At 51.5% G+C, this 20792-nt stretch overlaps 1 long non-coding RNA gene across 2 annotated transcripts in view; it reads left to right on the top strand.

Moving 5' to 3' along the window:
• Positions 1-18350, top strand: part of LOC119089068 — a 39665-nt gene extending 21315 nt beyond the window's left edge. Inside the window, exons 1-5 of one of the 2 annotated variants that reach the window (XR_005092920.1) lie at positions 3096-3507; positions 5480-5544; positions 9255-9465; positions 13621-13828; positions 17683-18350. This is a non-coding gene — a long non-coding RNA (uncharacterized LOC119089068). Of the gene's footprint in view, positions 1-3095; positions 3508-5479; positions 5545-9254; positions 9466-13620; positions 13829-17682 lie in introns of those variants that run through there. The other variant, XR_005092919.1, reaches the window with a different exon arrangement.
• Positions 18351-20792: the final 2442 nt, after the last annotated feature.

The raw sequence follows: 20792 nt of genomic DNA, 5'->3' as shown, positions 1-20792 counted from the left end.
CTCTGCCGCTGAGCCACACACAGTCTTCGACTTTCTTTTGGTCAGGGTTAACAGGTCCATCTTTTCTCATCCTTCGTATTTTCACATCCTTGCAGGCAGCGTTGTCTTGCTTGTTTGTTAATGGGGGTGTTTATCAATGTATTGTGATCATGGATTTTACTTACGTTTAAGCCTGTCATCTATGTGGTTTCTCTGTCTCCCCCAGCTCTCCTTCCTCCTTCCCTTCGGTCTTTGAGGCTAATTGTTATTTTGTATCCTACGGTTTTATCTCCCTGCAGGCTGGTTAACCATGTTCTTGGCTCTGCTGCCTCTGTGGTCGCCTTAAGGTCTGTAGCACACACCACTAAGGGGCCACTTGCTTCCTTCAGGGAACTGTCTGCTTCGCACAGAGTGTGGGGACCTCACCCAAACTCCCATTTCTCTACTGTGCAAGCTTTACTTTCTGTGTATTATAAACCCTACAATACATCTCCAGTATTTTAAACTGTCAATTAGCATCTAAGGAAATCTAAAGAATCGGGCTGGAGAGATGGCTCAATGATTCCCAGCACTCACAACTGCCTGAAACTCATGCTCCAAGGGAACCCGATGCTTGTGCCCACACACATATACATAATTAAAAGTAATAAAATATTTCATTTTGAGACAGAGTCTTACTATGTAGCCCTGGCTAGCTGGCACTATGTTCACCAGGCTGGACTCTTAACTCAGACATCTACACGCCACTGCCTTGGACTGGGCTTAAAGGCATGCCCTACCACACACAGTGTATGAAATATTTTTTTAAAAAAAAGGAATTTAAAGAATTTTTTTTAAACCCAGTCTTGAATATTTACCTACATAGCTGTGATGTTTGGTGTTCTTTATTTGACGGGTTTCCTTGACATTTCCCGAGGTGTAGGTCTGTTGGTGATACACCCTTTCAGCTCCAGTATGTCTGTGAAAGGCTTTATTTCACCTTTGTTCTTGCGAGTTATTTGCAGTGAGGGTGGAATTCGGGAGTGACGGCTCTTTCCTTAAAGAGGCTTCAAAGATTGCTTCTCCTATCTTCTTGTTTGTGTGTTGTTTCTAGCCAGAAATCTCCATTAATCCTTGGCTTTGTTCTCCAAATCCCAAATCCCGCCTTTCCCCCTTGCCTGCCTTGAAGGCTTTTTCCTCCCAGCCATGGTTACTAATTTGGAGAGATTGTGGGGTGTCTGGGTGTCATTTTTTTCCTCCTGTGTTCTGCACTTGGGGTTCATCGAGTTGCTCTGGTCGTTGCTGAATTTGACCGTGTACCGGTTATGATCGCCTCCAACGCCTCCTCTAAACCCTCTCTCCCCTGTGCTCCAGGCCCCGTTACTTCTATATTAAGATGCATGGCCTCATCCAACAACTCTCTGGGGCTGCTATGGTTCTTCGGTGGTTTTTCGTTTTTTGTCTCTTTCCTCTAGTGATTCATTTGAGGGGGTCCCTGTTCCTCCATCCTCTCAGTTTTGTGGTCCTCTCTCCCTGCCATGCCCAATCTGCTAATGCTCTCCTGTTCACCTCAGCAGTCCCCGAAAGTTCAATTGGTTTCCTTCCTTTCCTAATCTCCTGCCTGGCTATGTGTCTTTTGAAAGCACGAGATATAATTGCAATCAGTGTTTCTAAGTCCTCTTCTGCTCATTTGAACGTCTGAGGAGTCCCAGGTCAGCTGTAATTAACCGGTCTCCACATTGTGGGTGGCATTCTTACCTCTTTGAACGTCTGGTAAACTTTTTAACTGACTGCCAGACCTTGGAAATTTCACCTCTCCTGTGTGCTGCGTATCTCTGCATTCCTGTAAATATTCTTGAGCTCCGTCCAGGGGTGCAGTTGAATTACCTGGGAATGGTTTCATCCTTTTGGATCTGGTTTATATCACATAAGAGGTGGGTTGGAAACACATTTAATCTCAGGCTAATTATTTCCCTCTGCTGGGGCACCACCTTCTGAGAATTCCACCGGCACCCTGAGAATGTGAGGTTTTCCAGACTGACGGGGGGATAAGAGATGTGATCCACAGCCCTCGTGGATGCTGGCCATTCTCCCCTCTAATCTCTTTGGATGGCTTAAGCTGTTGTGTGGGGCTAGGGATAAAACCCAGGGCCTGTAACGTATTAGGCAAGCATTTTACCTCTGAGGGGCACCCCCAGTTCCTAACATTTTTTCTCTTCAGTACTGGAGTTGAGAAACCTTCCATACTGCCCTTGCTCTTTATAGCAGACACGTAGGCACAATTCTCTGCTAGCTGCCTGAGGCGGGGGGGGGGGGGGGGGGGGTCCTGCAGGTCCCCGAGGTTTCCTTTCTTTCTGGCCTTCTCCTTGTGCTTGACCCGAGAGTTCTGGCACCCGTGGTCTCTCCCTGCTCGACTCTGTCTCCTCAGCTAGGGCCTCCACAGAATTGTCTGACTTTCCCCTCCTGGAATCACAGTCAGCCAAGGACAAAAGCTAGGGCAATCATTCTTTCGTGTTTTCCATCTTTCAAGTCATGCTCCTCATGGTAAACTCCAGTTTTATACATTTGTCAGTGTTCTTGTGGTGATGGTGGCGGGGTGTGTGTGTGTGTGTGTGTGTGTGTGTGTACATACACACCTTTAGCCTGGGTCTCTCTGATTAGCCAGTCGTGGAGCCCCAGGGATCCCTTCCTAAACTCTGAGATTACGAGTACATAACCACCATGTCTAGCTCTTTTTTTTTTTTTCTCACGTGATTCCTGGGGACTGAACTCTGTCGCCTCTTGTTTGCACAACCCGCACTTAATCAACAGGACTATCTCCCCAGCCTGCTTTTGTGAATTTACACGCGACTCAATCTGTTCCCTGTGACGCCAGCTGCAAACACGGCAGTTTAGCAGCCATGTTTCCTGGGGTGACTACCCGTATCCCCACAGCTTCAATTAGGCATCTGTTTAAATGTATATCCTATTCTGCCTGAAGGAAGGAGGCAGCCGCCATGTGGGCATCTCCTAGTGTTTACGTATAAAGAGCATCCCCCCCCCCCCCCCCCCGGCTTTGCTTTCTCTAGGAAGCCAAGAATATGTTGAGGCAAGCCATGGGATCTGAACTCGAAAAGGGTCTCGAGGGGTCAAAAGCACACAGGCTCCAGCTCAGCCAAACTATCTGGAAGCCAGAACTCATGACAGAATGGAAAGAAGTATCAGAACCTGGCGGTGTTGGGGACGACATGGCATTGAAGGCGGCGCCCTTGGAGGTGGAGACTGGGACAAGCGAAGGCTCCCACCAGCTGTTGTTTCCTCCACAGCCAGGGCGGGGGCTCAGCCCTGGAGAGCCACCAGTGCTCCTTGCCGAAGGCCTCTCTGCTTGCCGGAACCGTCTCTGGACCCGAAGCCCCCTCCTCTCTCCCTCAGGGCCTTTGCCTGTGGGCCAAGGTCAAGCCGGCCAGCAGGCCAGCTCAGGGTTGAGGCAGGGCAAGCTGAGGCCTCACGTAGCTGGACTGCCCAAGCCAAGGGGCCGCCAGGGTATCAGCTAATCCCTACAAGAGGCCGGTAAGAGTGGGTTTGGGGCCCCATTTTCCACTATTGGGAGCCAGAACTTCTGAGGTGCTCATCTGGCCGAAGGGCCAACTGTGAGTCTTCCTGTGCTGTGGCCATGAGCGGCCCCTTCACTCAAAAACCCCTGTTCCTCAAATTCCAGGGCATCCAGACCCCAGGCTCTAACTTTGGCCCATTGCCTAGGTAGAAATAAGACACCAGAGAACTTCCTGCCTGCTCCAAGGCCTTATAAGTAAAGCAAAGCCACACATGCCCAGTGCCATCTGTGGCGGGTAATGATGGATTGAGAGGGTGTGGGACGAGGGTCTGTCCTAAATAGGACATGCTGGGAATCTGGCAGGAGACAGCTATGCCCTGGACTCAAACATGTGTGGGGCTAAAATTGGAGTTGAGGTAGTCTTAAGTTTTTCCAACCTTGGTTCCACCCATCCTTGGCCTTCAGTTGGGAAGGGTGGCCAGGTGGTCCTGGCCCCTGGGACCATGTGCCTGAATTCCTGTGCTCTCAGCAGAAATCCTAAAATAGCCCGGGACGGGAGACTTGATGGCGCTGTACCCCGCCTCCCTGTGAGGAGCCACGGGGTTTCTGTGGACAGACACAGGGGCTAGTCCCCCCTGCTCCCCAAGCCTGTGGGGATCTGGGGAGCTTAGGCACCAAGCAGGCCTGGCCCTGTGTTTCTGCCCAGGTTCTTGTTACCTGTGAGCTTAGGGCAAGTCTCCCGAGGCCTGCGAGCCTTCCACGTCTCATCTGTTCACATTCTTTGCCCTTCCCTCTGTGGGGCCTGGAGACTCACCATTCTCCAAAGCACCTTAATTGGTCCTTTTTTTCTCATGGCCAAAGTCCTGCAGCCATGCCTTATTTCTTCCATGGACCCAGAACACCCAGAATCGGCTATGCAAGGATTCACCTTGCCCTCTGAAGTGTGCAATTTACTTCTGCCTAAAGCCGCCGTCCTCTATTGGTTTCAAGTGTCCCCAGCTGACATACAGGGAGAGCAGCAAGGCTGCTGCTTGAGTTTCCTGGCAGAGAACTGATTTACCAGGTTCCAACTTGGGGCTCAAGGGCCAAGCAGGTCCTTCGCCTAGTAGGAAGCAGGGTTCATCCTGAACTGATTACCCTCGGGAGGGTTGTGTGCGTGATTCTTACAAGAGTCAGTCAAGACAGCCCTCTGTCCTGGTTTTCAGCTGAGGAAATGGAGACCCACCAGTAGGAAGTAACATAGCCAAGCTCACACAGCCAGCAGTGACCAGCTCTGATCATGACACCCAGTTCTACCCCAACCCGGCATGCCTGTTTGTGTCTAGCATACACACATACACCCAGAGCCATAGAAACTGCTAATACAGGCCCCTTATTCTCGCACGGAAGTCACCGACTGTGGGAAGTCAAACAAGAGCTTTCGGGCACTGTGTCCTTTGTCCGGGGTTTGTTTTCAGGGTCAGCAGTGTGTGTTGAGCTTGTTGGCCAAGACCTCAGGGCCGCTCTGTTGTCCTGCTTGCTCTCTGTAGCCCACCTGAACCCGGTGGGTGGGTGAGTACAGAGGAATGACACATTTTCCTGATAACCCCTGCCCTTGGGATGTTCAGATGGCTTGGTGCCTGGCAGCTGTGGCCGTTCCTGACCTTTTGTTCATGGACTGTAACCTCTGTACCATTCGGAAAGGTCTTTCTGAAGTGGTAGCCTCCGCTCTACTACAAGAGCCGCCAAAGGACTGATCCGGTCTCCAAGGACCTTAACTCTGCCCTCAAGTGACTTTCAGGACAACTATGGTCATGTTGCAGCTTCCTTGTGGACTCTAGCTGTCCCTGAGCTTTGTAGAACTCCAAAAGAGTGTCCCCTTCTCTAGTCTACAGAGCTATGGTTCCAAAGTGGTAAACTTAACCCAGTGTGGGAATGTAGGTCTATATGTGTCTAAAAACCAAAGCTGACCGATCTTTTAGAAGGGTCACAAAGTCCGTCTCTCCACAGATGAGGCAGCACAGGCCTGGGATCCCAGCACACAGAAGCCAGAAGCAGGAATTTCCAACTTTGAGGTAAGTTGAGTCTATAGCGTGTGTTCTAGGCTAGGCTGAAAACCCAGTACAAGACCATGGGTTCAATCCTCAGCACTGCAGAACAACAAACGCACAACATAAAATGTCTGCCTTTCAAATTCTTCCCAAGACACCTCCCTAGCAGGCGGCCAAGGGCAGCGCCAGCACGACGTGCCATGTTCCAGGCTATTTCCAGGCCCTGCTTTGGTTACAGGCATCTGAGCTTTCCAACAGGTGGCAGGACCACCCAAATGTCCCCCCGTCACAAGTGGAGCAGGCGCCACTGAGAGTGGGACAGAGTGCGTGCAGGCTCAGTTCTGCACAGGCTGGAATGTACATGGGGCCTGGAGTCTGATTTCCACCCTGCCTTCCCCCACTGACAGCCACTGTGTTCATCATGGCCAGAACTAGCCCTCACGGCTCTAACAGTTGCACATTTTCTCCATTCTCTGACCCGAAGCTTCCCAGGTGTTAGAAGGACAAAGTTCACAAAGTTTCCGGGCTGGGTGTAGGGGACAGCAATCTCGAGGGAATTTCTCCTCACCCGCGTAGGCCTACACAATTCGCTAGAAGACTGGCCACTCCAACCGTAAAAGCTCTTTGGGGTTTGAGACCTAGGCCTGCAGAGAAGGTGCCTGGGTATGTTCAGAGCTCGCGGTCTCTTCATCCATCCGAGGGCAGGATTGAGAGCTTCTCCTGAGTGCAAACTGTTGGGCCACACGCCATCCCCTACGGTCCTCAGTAGCCAGCATTCTCTTGTCCTCCACGCCACCTCCTGAAGCTCTCTATCTGCCTGTGAAGGGATGGCCAGACCCTGGCTGTTGTACCTCCAGGGAAAACAGGAAGGAACAACCACTCTAGTGTCCCTTGGGTGGCTTCAAAGCCACCCTCTGGATATTGAAGGACAGCTAGGAAGTGAGAACGCACATAGGACATCTCACAAACAGGGAGAGAGGGGCCACACCACGTCAGTGGCACACCCTGAGACCTAGGCAGGTGTCAGGCAAAGGGCAGGAGCCGTTCTACTGGACTTACTTGGTCCCCAGTGGATGTGGACTGGCTACAAACTACAGGACTTACATCCACGGAGCCCTGGGCAGGAGACTGCTCTCACACCCTTCCTCCCACCCGTGACTGCCCGAGGGTACACACTAAGATACTGACCCAGAGGTGCCATCCATATGTGTGGGGAGAGTTTCAATAGGTTTTATCTTCCCATCAAGGGAGCTTGCCAAGGTCTGCTTGTTCCCAGGTTGAGGAGCCTGAGGAAGTTCTGTGTGAAGAGGGCAGCAATGTCTAGGTGACCCTGCCTGGGCCTCCAGCCAGGTGGGGCCCCCACCTCCCAGCCAGCCAGGCTACCCTGCCTGGGTTTCCTGGCCTTGAGCGCTGGAGGGCTGCACAAAGATGGCATTCATGGTGAGGCCGTAAGTCCTCTTCAGGATGAGGCAGGGTTTAAGTAAATACATAAGGAAGTTGGATGCTGGGGCCAGACTGGGCTTGTCCAGGGTGGTGGGTGCAGCTCATGTCAGGAGAGAAAGAGAGCTCCCCTTCCACGTGTGCAGCCTCCTTAGCCCTGGAAAAGCTATTCCTTTCTGTCCGCTTGTCGGGGGCTCCACACATCCTGACTTTAGCAATAGGTAGGAAAGACCTCTGCTGATTTCTCTGTAACAGGACCCTCGCCGTGGCTCTCCACACCCAGACACTACCTGGAGGCTAGGTGCAGGCTTTAAGCTGCCGTGGCTACATGTAGCAGATTCTGGTATTTATCTGTTCACCTCTTCACAAAAGGCACTGCCAGGAGTGGGATCCCATGATGAACATCTAAGAAATGAGATCGAGTGAGATTCAGAGCTGGCCTGGTGCCAGGCATCTGGGGCAAGCAAGGAAACTGAGGCATAGAGCCCAGCACTTGAATTAGAAAGTAGAAATTCAAACCTCCCCCAGGAGAATGTTCTCTAGGCCCCTGTGTGTGGGAGGGGGGCGCTGACCTTCTGTATGCTTGCACCACCACAGACACCGCCCCCAGCCAGTACAAACAGAACAGGAAAGGCCTCTGCGTGACCTTTGACTTTTGAAGAGATTCCTGTGTCTGGATGGCCTTTGACTTCTGAAGGGAGTCACCAAGGCCAGGGGCCCAGTGACCTTTCGTTTGAAGCTGTGCTCCTGGTTCTGAAGTGCTTTGAGGGCAGGAAGAGGGCAGGGGAGGCTGACCAGAGCAGCCAAGCAGGCGGCTGTGCTCTGGCAGGCCTGGGGGACCCTGTGTCAAGGTCTGATGATGACAGAAATATGGAACTTCACACCATCCCTCATGAGGGACCTGGGTCTCCAAAACCAGATGCTTTGAAGGAGTGTTTTGGAAAGAGTAGCTACCCTCTCGCCGTAGCACTAACCAGTGGAGTTGCGACTTAGAAAAGCAAGCACTTCTGGGATAGTAATCAAGGGGAAAATATAAGAGGGAGTTTGAATCTCTTCTCTTCAGCCCCACTCAGGAAGGAGGCTTCTTCAAAGAAGCCCCACCTTCCCCAAGCCTTGAGCTCTTGCAGTCCTCTCCCTGGAAAAGGGCCTCTGGGGAAAGGCAACAAACTGGCAATGGGGTCAGCTCCGTGCAGCTGGTTGATAAATGAGTCGTCAGCCTGGCTCGGTAGGACCCTCTGACATAGATAGATGGGGGCTCAGCACATCCGGGAACCCTCCCACCCCCCAAGCAAAGCTCAGCTCCCCAAAGCAACCCCTGAGGGCAGAGGGAAAGAGGCCCACACTCCCTCCGAAGCGCCTATCAAGCTCCCATTTTCCCTCTGCATTTCCCCTCCTGTCATCCTATAGTCTCTCTCGATTTAGTAGAATTCTTCCAATCATCTGCCATTATCGGAGTGTGAATTGCAGTAGCCCTTTTAGAAGAATATTTCAAATGCCCCTTTGCAGTGTGTTGCAGATGTGGATAGAATGTTTAGGTCACTGTTTTTTTTTTTTTTCTCTCTCTCTCCCAGCAGCTCTATTTGTAATTATATAAAAAAAAAAATTGTGGTGATCTTGTTGCCCATCATTAGAGAAATGGCTTGATGAAATGCATCCATTTAAGGAATACTATTTACTACTCAGTTGACAGACAGAATGAAGCCGGGCGGCGTGCACGGGCAAGGGAAGTCGGGAGCATGTTGTTGGGAGCAAAGACAAGTTGAAGGGACCGTCTGTGTCGGATGATCCCATCTGTTAAAAAAAAGCGTGAGTGTGTACATATTTAGTTCAATGACTGGATATGCCTAAAAATATTTGGAAGGAGCCACAGCAACCAGTCAGCAGTGATTATTTTGGGGGAACCACATTCTTCCCTATCTGAATCTGTTACAACAAACTGCTTCTGTCATGTGAAAATAAAGGTTTGCAGCAAATGACTTACCTTCACAAGCAACCAGGGCTCCGAGGGAGCATGCCATATGTACCCAAAGGGCTCTGCCTAGTACCCATTAGAGCCATAGCTGGGCCTCTGGGGAGAAAAGACCGGCCCAGCAGTGGTCTGGTTTATTGAGTGTCAGCAGACCCTGTCTGCTATGTGTTTAGATTGGTGGAGCTCTTTGTTTCTTTATGGTACTTGGGAAAATGTTGATAGCAGAAACAGAAACATCCAGAAACCACTCCTAGGTGATAATGGATCCCACTATCTATATGACCCATCCCTGCTTCAGCCTTCTGGTCTCTTCCTCCCTCTGTAGCCACCTCTGAATTTTGTCCTCAAACTCTGGAGACGGTATCCTTGCCAGGCTTCATGACAGAGCTGGATGTGGAGACAGGAGCTGGCCTGGGCCTCCAGGATGGGAAGTGATTTGCTCCATGGGCTGCCAATGTGACACCATGACAGCTGACCCAGGTCGCTGACGAAAGACACATACTCTGTGTCCCTTCCGGAAGAGGAACTTGACAGAGGTACTGCCCCCACAGACCTGGAATCTCTTGTTGGGAGAACATTCTATAAGGAGAGAGAACAAGGAAAAGACAGAGGGGGACAGTGGAAGACCGTGAACTCTTGTCCTAGAAGTAGGCATAGGGGAAGTTGAGGAAGGGACAGGAAGTTGAGGAAGGAACCATCCACTGAAGAGCTATAGCCCTCTCACCCATGCCAGCCATGGTGACAACCCCTCCATCTCGTCTCCTCATCCAGAGTATCTGTCCCATCCCTACCAGGGGCTTTATTGGCTCTTGTTTGGTTCACTTGGGAAGGTAGATGACACCACCATCCACATATACCGAAGATATTCACATTTTCCAAATGAAAAAAACAGAAGAACAGACAAGAAATAACTGTCTCAGGGCGGCCACCACTGCTTGCAGCCTCCTGGCAAGAGCATAGGGCCAAGGGGAAAGCCGGGGCAATTGTGAAGGCGACAGAGACTACGTGGTGTGAGCATGGGACCATTTCCACTGTGCAAGCCCGCATTGCAACACTCGCGTCAAACTTGAAGTCAGCTCCTTCACAGCCAACCCGGCTACACACTCAGTGCTTCACAGGAGCAGGGTGTACCGTTTACACGGTTGTGAGCTTCCGCAGCATGTTGACTAAGCCTGGCTTGAGAACAGGGCTGTATGTCAGGCTGCCAAAGGATGAGACACTGTTTCACATCCAGGAAGCTGTGCTGGGTAGTTGAGGAGGTTCCACAGATAATGGTATTGAAAGACAGTTGGTTACCACAGGGCGTCCACAAGGGATAAGACAGACTGTACAGGTCTAGGGGCCACTGCTCCAGCTATTCAAGAGATGAGGGGCCAGCTGAATCACCCTTTCTGGAGGGGCCAAGAAGCCAGTGACAAAAGTAACCCCACTCCAAGGCTCAGCAGGGTGTTGGGACATGGCAATGATATACCCACTTGACTGGTGAGGCGACCAAGACGCCATGAGGTTAGACCCCTGCCCCAGCCACAGAACTAGCCATAGCACAGGTGGTCTGGGGGACTGTAGGCTTCCAGACCCCCAGGCCTGTCACCGTGTCCAGATGCCACCCTCGGCCAGGAAAGGATCTGCCTGAGACCTCCAGCAAGAATAGAGAAATCAAGTCAGCCCTAATTAAATCACACACAGAGTCTGGAGGGTGGGGGCCCATGCCACCTGCCTGCAGCCCTTATTGTACCCAGTTAATCCTGTCCAGGTGTCTTCTGACGGCCCCTGATCAATTAGTCACTGCAACTGAAGCTGAGTGTAATTAATTATTCAATTTTGAGCGGTTCCAGCTTAATGCGGCTGAAGTGACATCATGTCGCCAGGGCGTGCTACAGGCAAGGGACAAAGGCAGGCAGGGCTGAACAAAGGGCCCCGTGCAGTGCACCTGACCTGCTCTGAATCAGTACTAATCCTCTGGCCGCACAGAGCGAACCCACTCACCTCACACCGAGGCTGAGCAGGTGTGCACCCCCCCCCCCCATATGGGTCTGCTGACCCCAGCATGCACCGGGAGGCTGGACCTCTGAGTCAGTGACCCTCATTAATCAGTGTTCTGTCCCCACTCAGCTTTGGGCCCTGCTTCCCCCTCACCCCAGAGCCTGAATATGTAGCTCTGAGCGACCCCTAGGATTCTTCCATTACCAATGCTCTGCCCTAACACCAGGCACAGAGGGGAGATGGGGGGCCCCTGGGCCCCCTATGGGGGATCTGGGCAGAATCCCATCAGAGCTTTCCCTATGTGGAGCCCACCTTGAGGGCAGTAAAAGGAAGTTTGATTGTCCCCTCTTCTGCTGTGGCCTGGGGTAAATCCCTCTCCTCTCCTTCTTCCTATTTGGACCCCAGCACCAGTATCTACCTCCTGGACCATCAGTGGCTCCCCATCACCTCAATCAAGCCCTCAGGCTCACTCTGACTGCAAGTCCCTGAGATATGCACCCCAACCTTTTCTTCCTCATTTTTCTCCTCTCTGTCACACAGGATTTATGGTCACAAAGTTAGCTCCTGGCTTAGAGTGGCCCTTGCAGGTTATGATACCACTTCTTTGGGACTCTTGCTCTCTCTTGCTTAGAAACAGGCAGCTCTCCAGAGCCCACAACCACCCAGCTCTCCTCAAGATCCCCCTCCCTCTCACACTGGGTCCTGAGTACCTGTTTATAGGCGCCTCCAGCTCAGGGCAGTGACCTCCCTCCCTGCCTGTGTTTTCTGGGCACCCAGCTCTGCGCCTTGTGCTTAATGGACCCTCCAGAAATGTTTGCTGAATTCATGAAGAAAGAAATGATTAAATCAGCCAAATTGAACTCATTATCTCCTCCCTTCCTTTCGTCAAAGAGGGAGACCCTGGACCCTGCACGTACATAATGGTGTCATTACCGGCCACTCAGCCCGCCCAGCTGCCAGGGGCATCTCCACTGTCTTCTCGCCACACTAGCAACCAATGAGCAGGCTGCCTGGCTCAGAACAGACCCCAGTCCTGCATGCTTCCCTGCCCCCCTCTCACAGACCGGGTTTGGGGCTTATTGTCTCTTCCCAGTGCCTCTGTCCAGGTCCTTTCTGTGCTCTGCCTCCAACATCAGCCCCCTACAGTCTATAGCCAAGGCGGCTCCTTACCGGCCTTTCTGAAATGCCAACTGGACACAAAGTGTTGTGCTTTCAAATGTCCAGATGGCTGGAGTGTAGAGGGGTGGGAGAGTGCTTGCCTAGTGCTCAAGAGGCTCCGGGTTCCACCGGCAGTGGCTCAGAAAAAAATGAGCAAGTAAAATAAAATGCTCAGGTGATCCGAAAATTCAATTTCTGGGCAGGCGCTAGGAAAAAAAAAAAAAAAAAAGCCAGCAGGGACTCTGACAGACTCTTCTCATCCATTCTTAGCAGCATTGGCCACATCAGCCTACAAGGGAGACAGCCAAATATCCCCAAATGGAGTCCACCCAACCCAATGTGGTCAGCGGGGGCGTACAGTGGGATGATGCCTGTCTTGAAAAGACCAGGATACAGGCCAGGCATGGTGGCACACTTCTTTAATCCCCAGCACTCAGAAGGTAGAAGCAGATCTCTGTGAGTTCCCTGTCTCACAAAAGGGAGGCTAGGAAGACAGGGCAGCAGCATGCTGTACCACGAGTGAGACTTAGGGATGTTGTTCTGAATAAGACGAGCCAGATGAGAACTAGATTCTATGGTATTCCACTCATATGATGAACCTGGGAAAGATCCATGGATGGGAAACAGGCTGGAGCTGGGGTGAGTGGGAAGCATGGCTCCATGGGAATGGAGTTCTCACCGGGTGGGTGGTGGTGATGGTAGCACAATTCTTGCTTTGTGCCTTGATCTTGGGTGCAAGGCCAGAAAGGTGGATTTAGGTGATGTGGTATGGTGACAGTTTTGCCCACAAATGCATGGCAGCTCCCACAGGGTGCAAGAGCTGACAGAATCCTGTACTTGGGTCTTTCTTTGCCCCTTTCTCCCCCACCTCCTGCTTTTTTCCTTTCCTTTTTCCTTTTTTTTTTTTTTTCTGGAATTGAGACGAGAACCAGAACCACATACATACCAGGCAAGTTTTCCATCACCAAGCCCCATTCCAGCCTTCTCTTGAATTTTCTTGATATTTCTTCTGAACTTAGATGTGTTCTGACCCAACTCCTGACCATGTGCTAACTGCCTGGTATGTTCACAAAGGTCTGTGTTACATGTGTCTGCAACCTGGGCATAATATGCCAAACATAGAGCTCAAATGTGCCATAGACGGTGCTGTCCAGCTTGGTGCAGGGACACTGTGATGTACCCATGATGACCAAAGGACCTAACTAGTGATGCATTTCTCAGGATGAATTCTTGTCAATATGTGGCCCAATATTGTATCTTGGCACAACTTTTAAGTGATCTCAAGTTAAAAATCGCAGAATGTTCAAATGTCTGTGAGATCTTTGTTCCCATCTCCCCTGGGCCTGCCCCAGTGCCTCTTCTGATTGGGGAGCCTCATGAACCCCCACATCCTCCACTTTGCCTTCACATGCTCCCCTCTGGGGAGACCTATCTCGGCCCAAGTATTGCTCTGCTCCCTGAGATTCTGACCACACCACCAGGCCACACCTAATCATATCTTCCCCAAACTGGAAGGTATCCTGACTCTTTCTCCCCCCCCCCCCTTACAGGTCTGATTATACCTGGCAATAAGACACCATGGATAAACACTTGGTGAATCAACGAAGGAGGAATGAATGTGGCTTGGTGGTGCCCAGAACTTCCATTACATCTTCCTGATAGCCTCAGCGCACTGACTTTCTAAGAGGAGAGGGGCCGAGTACAGCAGAGAGGGAAGTTATGGACCAGGTCCTTTGAGCACCCCTAAGAGCTGAAAAGGTACGCTCATTTGGTGACAGCCCATCCATCAGCTGGCGTGTTTATGCAGTCAGCATAATTGGTTTCTGTGTGTGAGATGCTTCGGGAAAAAAGGAGGAAGAAGAGAGAAGACGGGGAGGCCCAGGGAAGGGACAATGAAACCCAGCAGAGCTGGGAGACCTAGTCCAGGATATGTGCAGGGAAGCCTGTCCCAAGAAAGAACACAGGCACTTCACCTGAATCATGAGAAGGTGCTAAAAGGCCCCGAGGCTTTCGACACAGCAGCCTTCTTGCTGGGAACAATTGTGATAGAGTGGAGTAGAGAGGCTATGGAGCACAAAGATAAAGCCTTCCAGGGGAAGCTTTACACAATGGCTCCCTAAAGCTGACATGTGCTCCATTAGTAGGCAGGACTAGAGCATGCTGCCAGGCCACAGTAACACCATACCAGCCTTCAGTCAGGGAGCTGGCCCTGGGTGTGGCCACAAGTCCAGATTGACAGGGGCCAAGATTGGGGTAAGAGGACCAAAATGCCAAAAGTAACCAGACTGAAGTACTCTCTTAACTTTGAGGCTTCTGAGGGTCCCTCTCAAGGCCTAGGTTCCAGAGGAAGGGATATCCAGATAGAATGTAGCCCCTTGACCTTCGTTTTTGGCATTGTGAGGGTGGGCACTTCGCTTAAGACCCCTGAGTAGGGAGGTGGGGAGAGCAGGTGACCCTCAGGGGCTGGAGCTCACTATGAGACTCTGTGTGAAGATCTCTGGAAATGCTTGATACCCAGAGAGCCTCTTGAGTCAGCCATAGCAGCTCTGGGCTGGCAGGGCTCCCCACAAGGTCATGTCTAATTGTCCTGTGGCCTAGCTGATTAGCACAGTTACCACCAGCTCAGAAAGGAGGTGGACTTCCCAGCGCCAGGAATTAAGCTGAGACTTTGCAAGTTCATGCTTTTGCGAGCCCCAGAGAGCAGCATGGGTACCCGTGGGCAGCGCTGGGCCTCATCCAAGCTGGGCTCAAATGCTCTCATTTGTTGACTAATGTGGCCTCATTTAAAGCCGGGTGCCCCTCTCGACTTAGTTTCTAATCTGGAAATCCCACGGGGGGACCCCCGGAACCCAGTTTCCCCCAGAAGTAACTCCAGAGGGAGCCGCGGTGCCCAGCGGGGCAGGCTGCGCCCTTACATAGGAGGGGGGGGACACCAAACCCATGGCTTTCTAAGAAAGACTGTTGGCCAGCGCCTGAGGCAACGGCGTGCCCACATGGCCTGGCCACAACCGAGTCTGCCTGGGTGGATTCTCCAGGAATCACTGGGTCTAGAGGATGTGGTCGGAGATGGTAGAAGAAGAAGAAGGAAGGTTTAGTCTCTCAGCATTCTCCTAGTGGGGGCTAAGGATGGCACACCCAGGGAGCACCGTGAACATCATACAGCTAGAAGGAAAAAAAAAAAAAACCTTTTAATATTGCAACATGTCCAGTACATGCTATGATACAGAGGGGAGAAAGTAACAGCCATACATACACCTTTCCCAGGAACTGTGGCCACCAGGGCACACTCTCATAGGCTACATTTTAACCCACACTGGGTAGGTCATCCACCCCTCACACCCTGAGCACATCTACCCCACGTTTCTTTCTACTATGGTAAGCTTTTGGAGGACTTTTGCCTAAACCCTAGGCCTATGCCCTTGGAAAGCCCTCTGCTGAGATGAGGATGCCCCCCTCCCAACCGTACACATGCGCACAAGACTCTCTGGAAAGTCCCTCTGTGTCTTTTGAGGTAGTCCTGGAACAGGTGACTTGAAGGTGCCCAAGAGCTACTTTAGGCACCAAGAGACTGCCATACGCCACCTGACACTGTCAGAGCCCCAGCACCCCCTTGATGAATGTGCTGAGCTCTGAAATAGGCTTCAAAGCTCGGGCCATGTGAGGTTCCAAATCCAGGCTCCTGGGGCTATTAGATTTCATGATTTCTTCTGCAGCCTTGGTTACGGGTTAGCACGAATCTTCTCACCCCTTAATTATAGTCCTGCATTCGAAAAACACACCAACACCTCTCCCTCCCTTGGCGCCGGCTCCTCATTCCTCCGAACTCCCAAAAGCCATGCGGGCCAGAGTTAATCCCCTGTGCTGTTTATGAAGGTCCCTGTCCCCATGCTCCCAGCTGACCGCACACTCCCTGGCCCTTGCCACTACCTGCCTTACAAGGCAATACTGCCCGCCTGAGATGCTACTTTGGGAAGAGTCAAGAGGACACAAATGGCAGGATCTTTTTTTATGTGCTGAGCCAAGCCATTCCAAGGGCCTGGAAAACAGGCGGTGTTCTGCCCCTAAGTCACACTTGGACATATGCTCTCTTCCCCAGGGATGGGAGGAGGAGAAAAGAGAGCCTGTAGCTGCTTCTGCTGCACGCCAACAGAGCAAAAGGAAACATTTAGAAAATTTCCTCTCTCCACTGCAAATCTGATTTAGGTCTGATGCCTGTCAACCAAATGAATTAAAATGGACAAATACACACCTCAACTCTGTCTCTGTATAGAGAGGACAGCAGAGCCTTTGTGGTAGAGACAGACAAGGATCTCCTCTCATGAAATCCCTAACAGTGTACATGTAATGGGGGCGTTGCAGGAAAGCCAAGGGAAGCCTGTTGAGGTGACCACCAAACTTTGGGGGCAAGCAGGAAATGGAAGAAATGGGACAAGCCCTAAGTAGCAGAGAGGAGGCATCTGGACAGCTGGCTCTAAGGAACATGAGCTAAAGATGGCTGGGCAAAGAGGAGGTACCTCAGGGCTGCTGCTGCTCTGGGCTGCAGGAACACAGAAGGAATGGGGCAGATCTACACGACTCTAGTACACTGCTACTCCTTGTCTGTGCTTCCCGCGGCCAAGAAGAGGAAAATGGACACGCTGGCAATTTTAATAGGAAATTGAGAAAAACGCCAGGTCAGGCAGAGCTGAGACAACACCAGCAAGCAGGGAGGCAGGGCAGGAGAGAAGGTTGAGGTGGACCCAGGAGGAGCCCCCTCTCCAGTAAACCCAGTCCACATACTGCTCAGCCATAGTGTCCTCCAGATCACAGATGGGCTCCTGGAGGCTTCCCATCCCTGCCTGCTGGCTTTGTTCCTCCGTAGGAAAGGGGGCACCGGAAACCAGCAAAGGTTCCCTTCTCTCGTGCAACTTTCCCCACCAAATCCTCGGGACAGATGTCACCCCACAGGGAGAGTTATGGGGTCAGGAGGAGCATGCCTGCTCAAGGGCCCTAGTGTGCCCTGGCTCCCCTCCTAACCCACAAAGGAACTTGCCTTGCTGTAGCCCCCAGAGAGCCACCACCAGCCGAAGATGGAGGGGCTCCTCTCCCTGTACCATAGTGCCTCCAGAAGCCCCTAGCACAAGGGCTGGACCAGAAGCAGCCCGAGGGAGCAGTGTGCGTGGAAGAAGGCTGTAGGAGCCTGAGGGATACGGTGGCTTGGGGGTACACCAGAGCCAGGGCTTGCCAGAAGTCGGGATACTTAGATTCCTCTCCCACCAGACAACTCTCAAACGTGAAACGTTCCAACCTTTTCACAGAGGGTTTAGAGGTAGAAGTTTTGTTGCTTTCTACTCTCTCCCTGCAGCGGTCAAGGGAGGTCCAGTCAGGCCTTGCTCTAGGGACCCTTAAACGCCAGGTCCAGCACCCCTTTCCCCCTGTCTGTACTTTGCTGGCTATTTGGGGTCTTTCCTAGTTGCTACGGGTCTAGTCTGTCCATTTGGGATACAGCCAGCTCAGAGGATTACTGAACAGCTGCCCCTACCCCCCCGCCACTCCCTCTGTCCATTCCTGTCCTGCGCCTGCAGCAAGGACACTTCACATGTAGATCAAGAATCTTTTCCCACTCCTCTTAGGTCACTGGACAGGAATGGTGGCATTTGCTGCCTCTGCACATGGCGGTAACTGGATCAGCAGAGAGCCCCTCGCCATCCTCCTACAAGGCCTGCGCCATCCTGAAATAGCCCAAATGTATGTATGGCATCCTCTGGAACAGAACAACCCCACATTTAAACATTCCTGGTATCCTGTTTATGCTTGGTAGTTATCAACAAGGCAGGTGGGAGCCATAGACTCATTCCTGTGAGGGCCCCCGGATCAACAGCACACATATCTTCCGAGGCTGGGGGCTGAGGTCAGTACCCACATAAGCTGCAGCTTGATGGATGGTCTTCATGCAGCTGATGCTTGCAATCATAAACTGGGCCCAGCTCCAGGATCCTGACCCCAGCTATCTCCTTTTATAGTAAGAAAAAATGAGGCCAGAAATGTGGAAAGAGCTGCATGGGCAGACAGGGAACCAGGTGGACTAGGTACCCAGAAGTCCACGAGGGGAAACTGTTGATTCTTGAAGTTGAGCTCCAAAAAGAAAAGCAGGCACAGTAAAACTCCCACATGCCTCCTGGCCACCCAAACAGAGGGTAGTCTGTTGCCTTCATACTTTGTGGTAGCGGTTGCCTGTGCCTTGTGGAACATTACCAAATTCCGGGAGCACTATGGTCTCCCACGGGTAGACTATGCCTAACTGTCCAATAAGAAATAAAAATTAAATGATAACTTTAAATAATTTCAATGAAGAATGTTTTTGATATGCTAAGAAAAAAAACTATAACATTACATGCATATAATTATGGTAAATGCCTGCAGCAAAATTTTAAGTAAAAACCTATATAAAATTGTGAGTTGTATTTTAACAAAAATATGAAATTAGGGCCAGTGAGATGGTTCAGTGGGTAAAAATGCTTACTGCCAAGCCAGACAACTTGGATTTAACCCCAAGACCTACATGGTGGAAAGAAAAAACTGATTTCAGCATTCTGACCTACACACACACACACACACACACACACACACACACACACACAACGCACATGCACACGCACGCACGCACGCGCGCGCACACACACACACACACGCACACACACACAAACATACACACATGCACACACACGCACACACACATGCACACACACACAAACACACACACACTCACACATGCACACACATGCACATGCACGCACAACACACATGCACACATGCACACACAAACACACACAGTGTATGTGAAACTCTACTTGCAAAAATATGTGAAGGAAATATGCTAAAATTGTTAGTCATGGTTATCTTGAAGTAGTGAAAAAGTCAGAGATTTTTTTGTTTATTGTTTCTTCATTTTTTCATGCTGAGATCAAACCTAGCACACCCTACTGTGGCACTATATCCCCAGCTCACAGTATGGGTTTTTATGAATGTTGTTTTCTTTTTTGTACTTGCCTGGATTTTCCAAGATTCTATAGAGCTCTGTAAGTAGGGAGAAAAATAGCCAAAAGAATAATATTGAGTTAAAAACAGTAACAACAAAAATGCGTTCTGAAGCCTTTCTAGGCACTGCCCCCTACCCCCAGGTTGAAGCCTCTTCCAGCTGAGCACACTGCTCTTGAGGGGTGGACTGCCCCTGATGGCTATGGAGGGGACAGTCTGGGCGGATCTGTTGTCGGTGGGATTCCCTCTTGCCTGTCTATTTACTGCTAGCTAGAGACACAGAGCCCATGTCCTCACGAATGTCTTTGCGCCTAAACCTAGGCTAATGTTCAGTGGAACCCACTAAGCCCTATGAAATCCTAATAGCCACTTGGTCCAGTTTGATGCCTACCCAGAAAATTCAGTGTTCTCTCTCATTAAAAAAAAAAAAAGCCAAGTCTACAGAAGGTTCTGGCTTGAGCCTGAGTCTTTAGTGATGTAATGAAGCTCACAGCAGAAGAGAGAGAATTTGAAGGGCAGGGGAAACCTACAGGGAACAGAGGTGGACAAACAAAGAGGGTAGGCTGTGGGGGCACACGTCACTGTTAGGGACGTGAGGAGAAGCTATTGAAGTTGGTGGAGAGAGAGTAAAAGATAAGAAGTAGGGTCAGGAGAAGACAGGCCTTGTTTGTTCTTCTCGGGGCAGATTTGGAGGCTAGGGAGCAGTGAAGTTTTCGTTTCCCCTCCACTGTCTTCAGGGGTGTCTCTGCTCAGCAGGCAGATCTGGAACAGCCATTTTCCTTTATTCAGATTCCCCAGACTACCCTCCAGCAAACAGCATAAGACCCTTGTGCTATGCACAGCTCTCAACAGCGTCCCCAGACAGAGCAGGGGACCACTGAGCCAGGCTGGGCTTTGGAGAGGCCATCTGTGATGTGGAGAACACACCACTCACACGAGGCCCCAAAGGCACCAGGCACTCACGCCTGTTCCTTCCTACCTACTGAAGCAGGGGGTGGGGAGGAACAGCCACAGGCGGAGAGGCGAGGCCCTCCCTTGGATGGGTTTCCCAGGAAAGACGTGAGCCTAAAAGGTCCTTGTGGAAGCAAGGGACTGGTGAGAGTCACCGTCTTTTCCAGAGTGCAGAAACCATGTCTCCGGAAGCGGGGAGCAGGCCAGAGAGCCCAGGGCGGTGCTGGGTCCAGGCCCAGCCAAGCAGACCAGAGGGTTCAGTGCAAGCATGCTGCCATCGTGTGGAGGTCTGGCCCAGAAGGCCCCCAAGAGCCTTGGGACACCCCCTTGCTAGCCCCCACTGAGAATCTCACAGGCCAGGGTGCCTCTGGCCCCCACACCACAGGCCTAAGTGGGCCCAGATGGCTTTGGCAGTGTAGCTTGGCTGGGCTATGACATCCTGGGGCCTCAGACCTTCCAGGATGGGAGGGCGGGTGGTTTGAACAAGCAAACCTAATCCTAGGACCTGTCGAGGGAGATTGACAGCCTGGGAAGGGGCAGCCAGGCTGGAGCCAGACAGGGCCAGGTCCCTAAGCCGGTACTTCTGGCTTGGGGCCCAGGGATCCACCCTGCCTTGCTGTCCCGGTCTTCTTGGAAGGATAGAGACCAAGAAAGGCCCACCTCTCCCCTCATTACCATATTGCCCCCTCAGTCCCCTCCAAGCATATCTTATGTCGTAGGGCACCCAAAACTGCAGAAAGGAGCACTGGGTCCC

The sequence above is a fragment of the Peromyscus leucopus genome, chromosome 14 (genome assembly GCF_004664715.2).
Source record: "Peromyscus leucopus breed LL Stock chromosome 14, UCI_PerLeu_2.1, whole genome shotgun sequence".
NCBI lineage: Eukaryota > Metazoa > Chordata > Mammalia > Rodentia > Cricetidae > Peromyscus > Peromyscus leucopus.
This window is presented reverse-complemented; position numbering and strand designations above follow the sequence as displayed.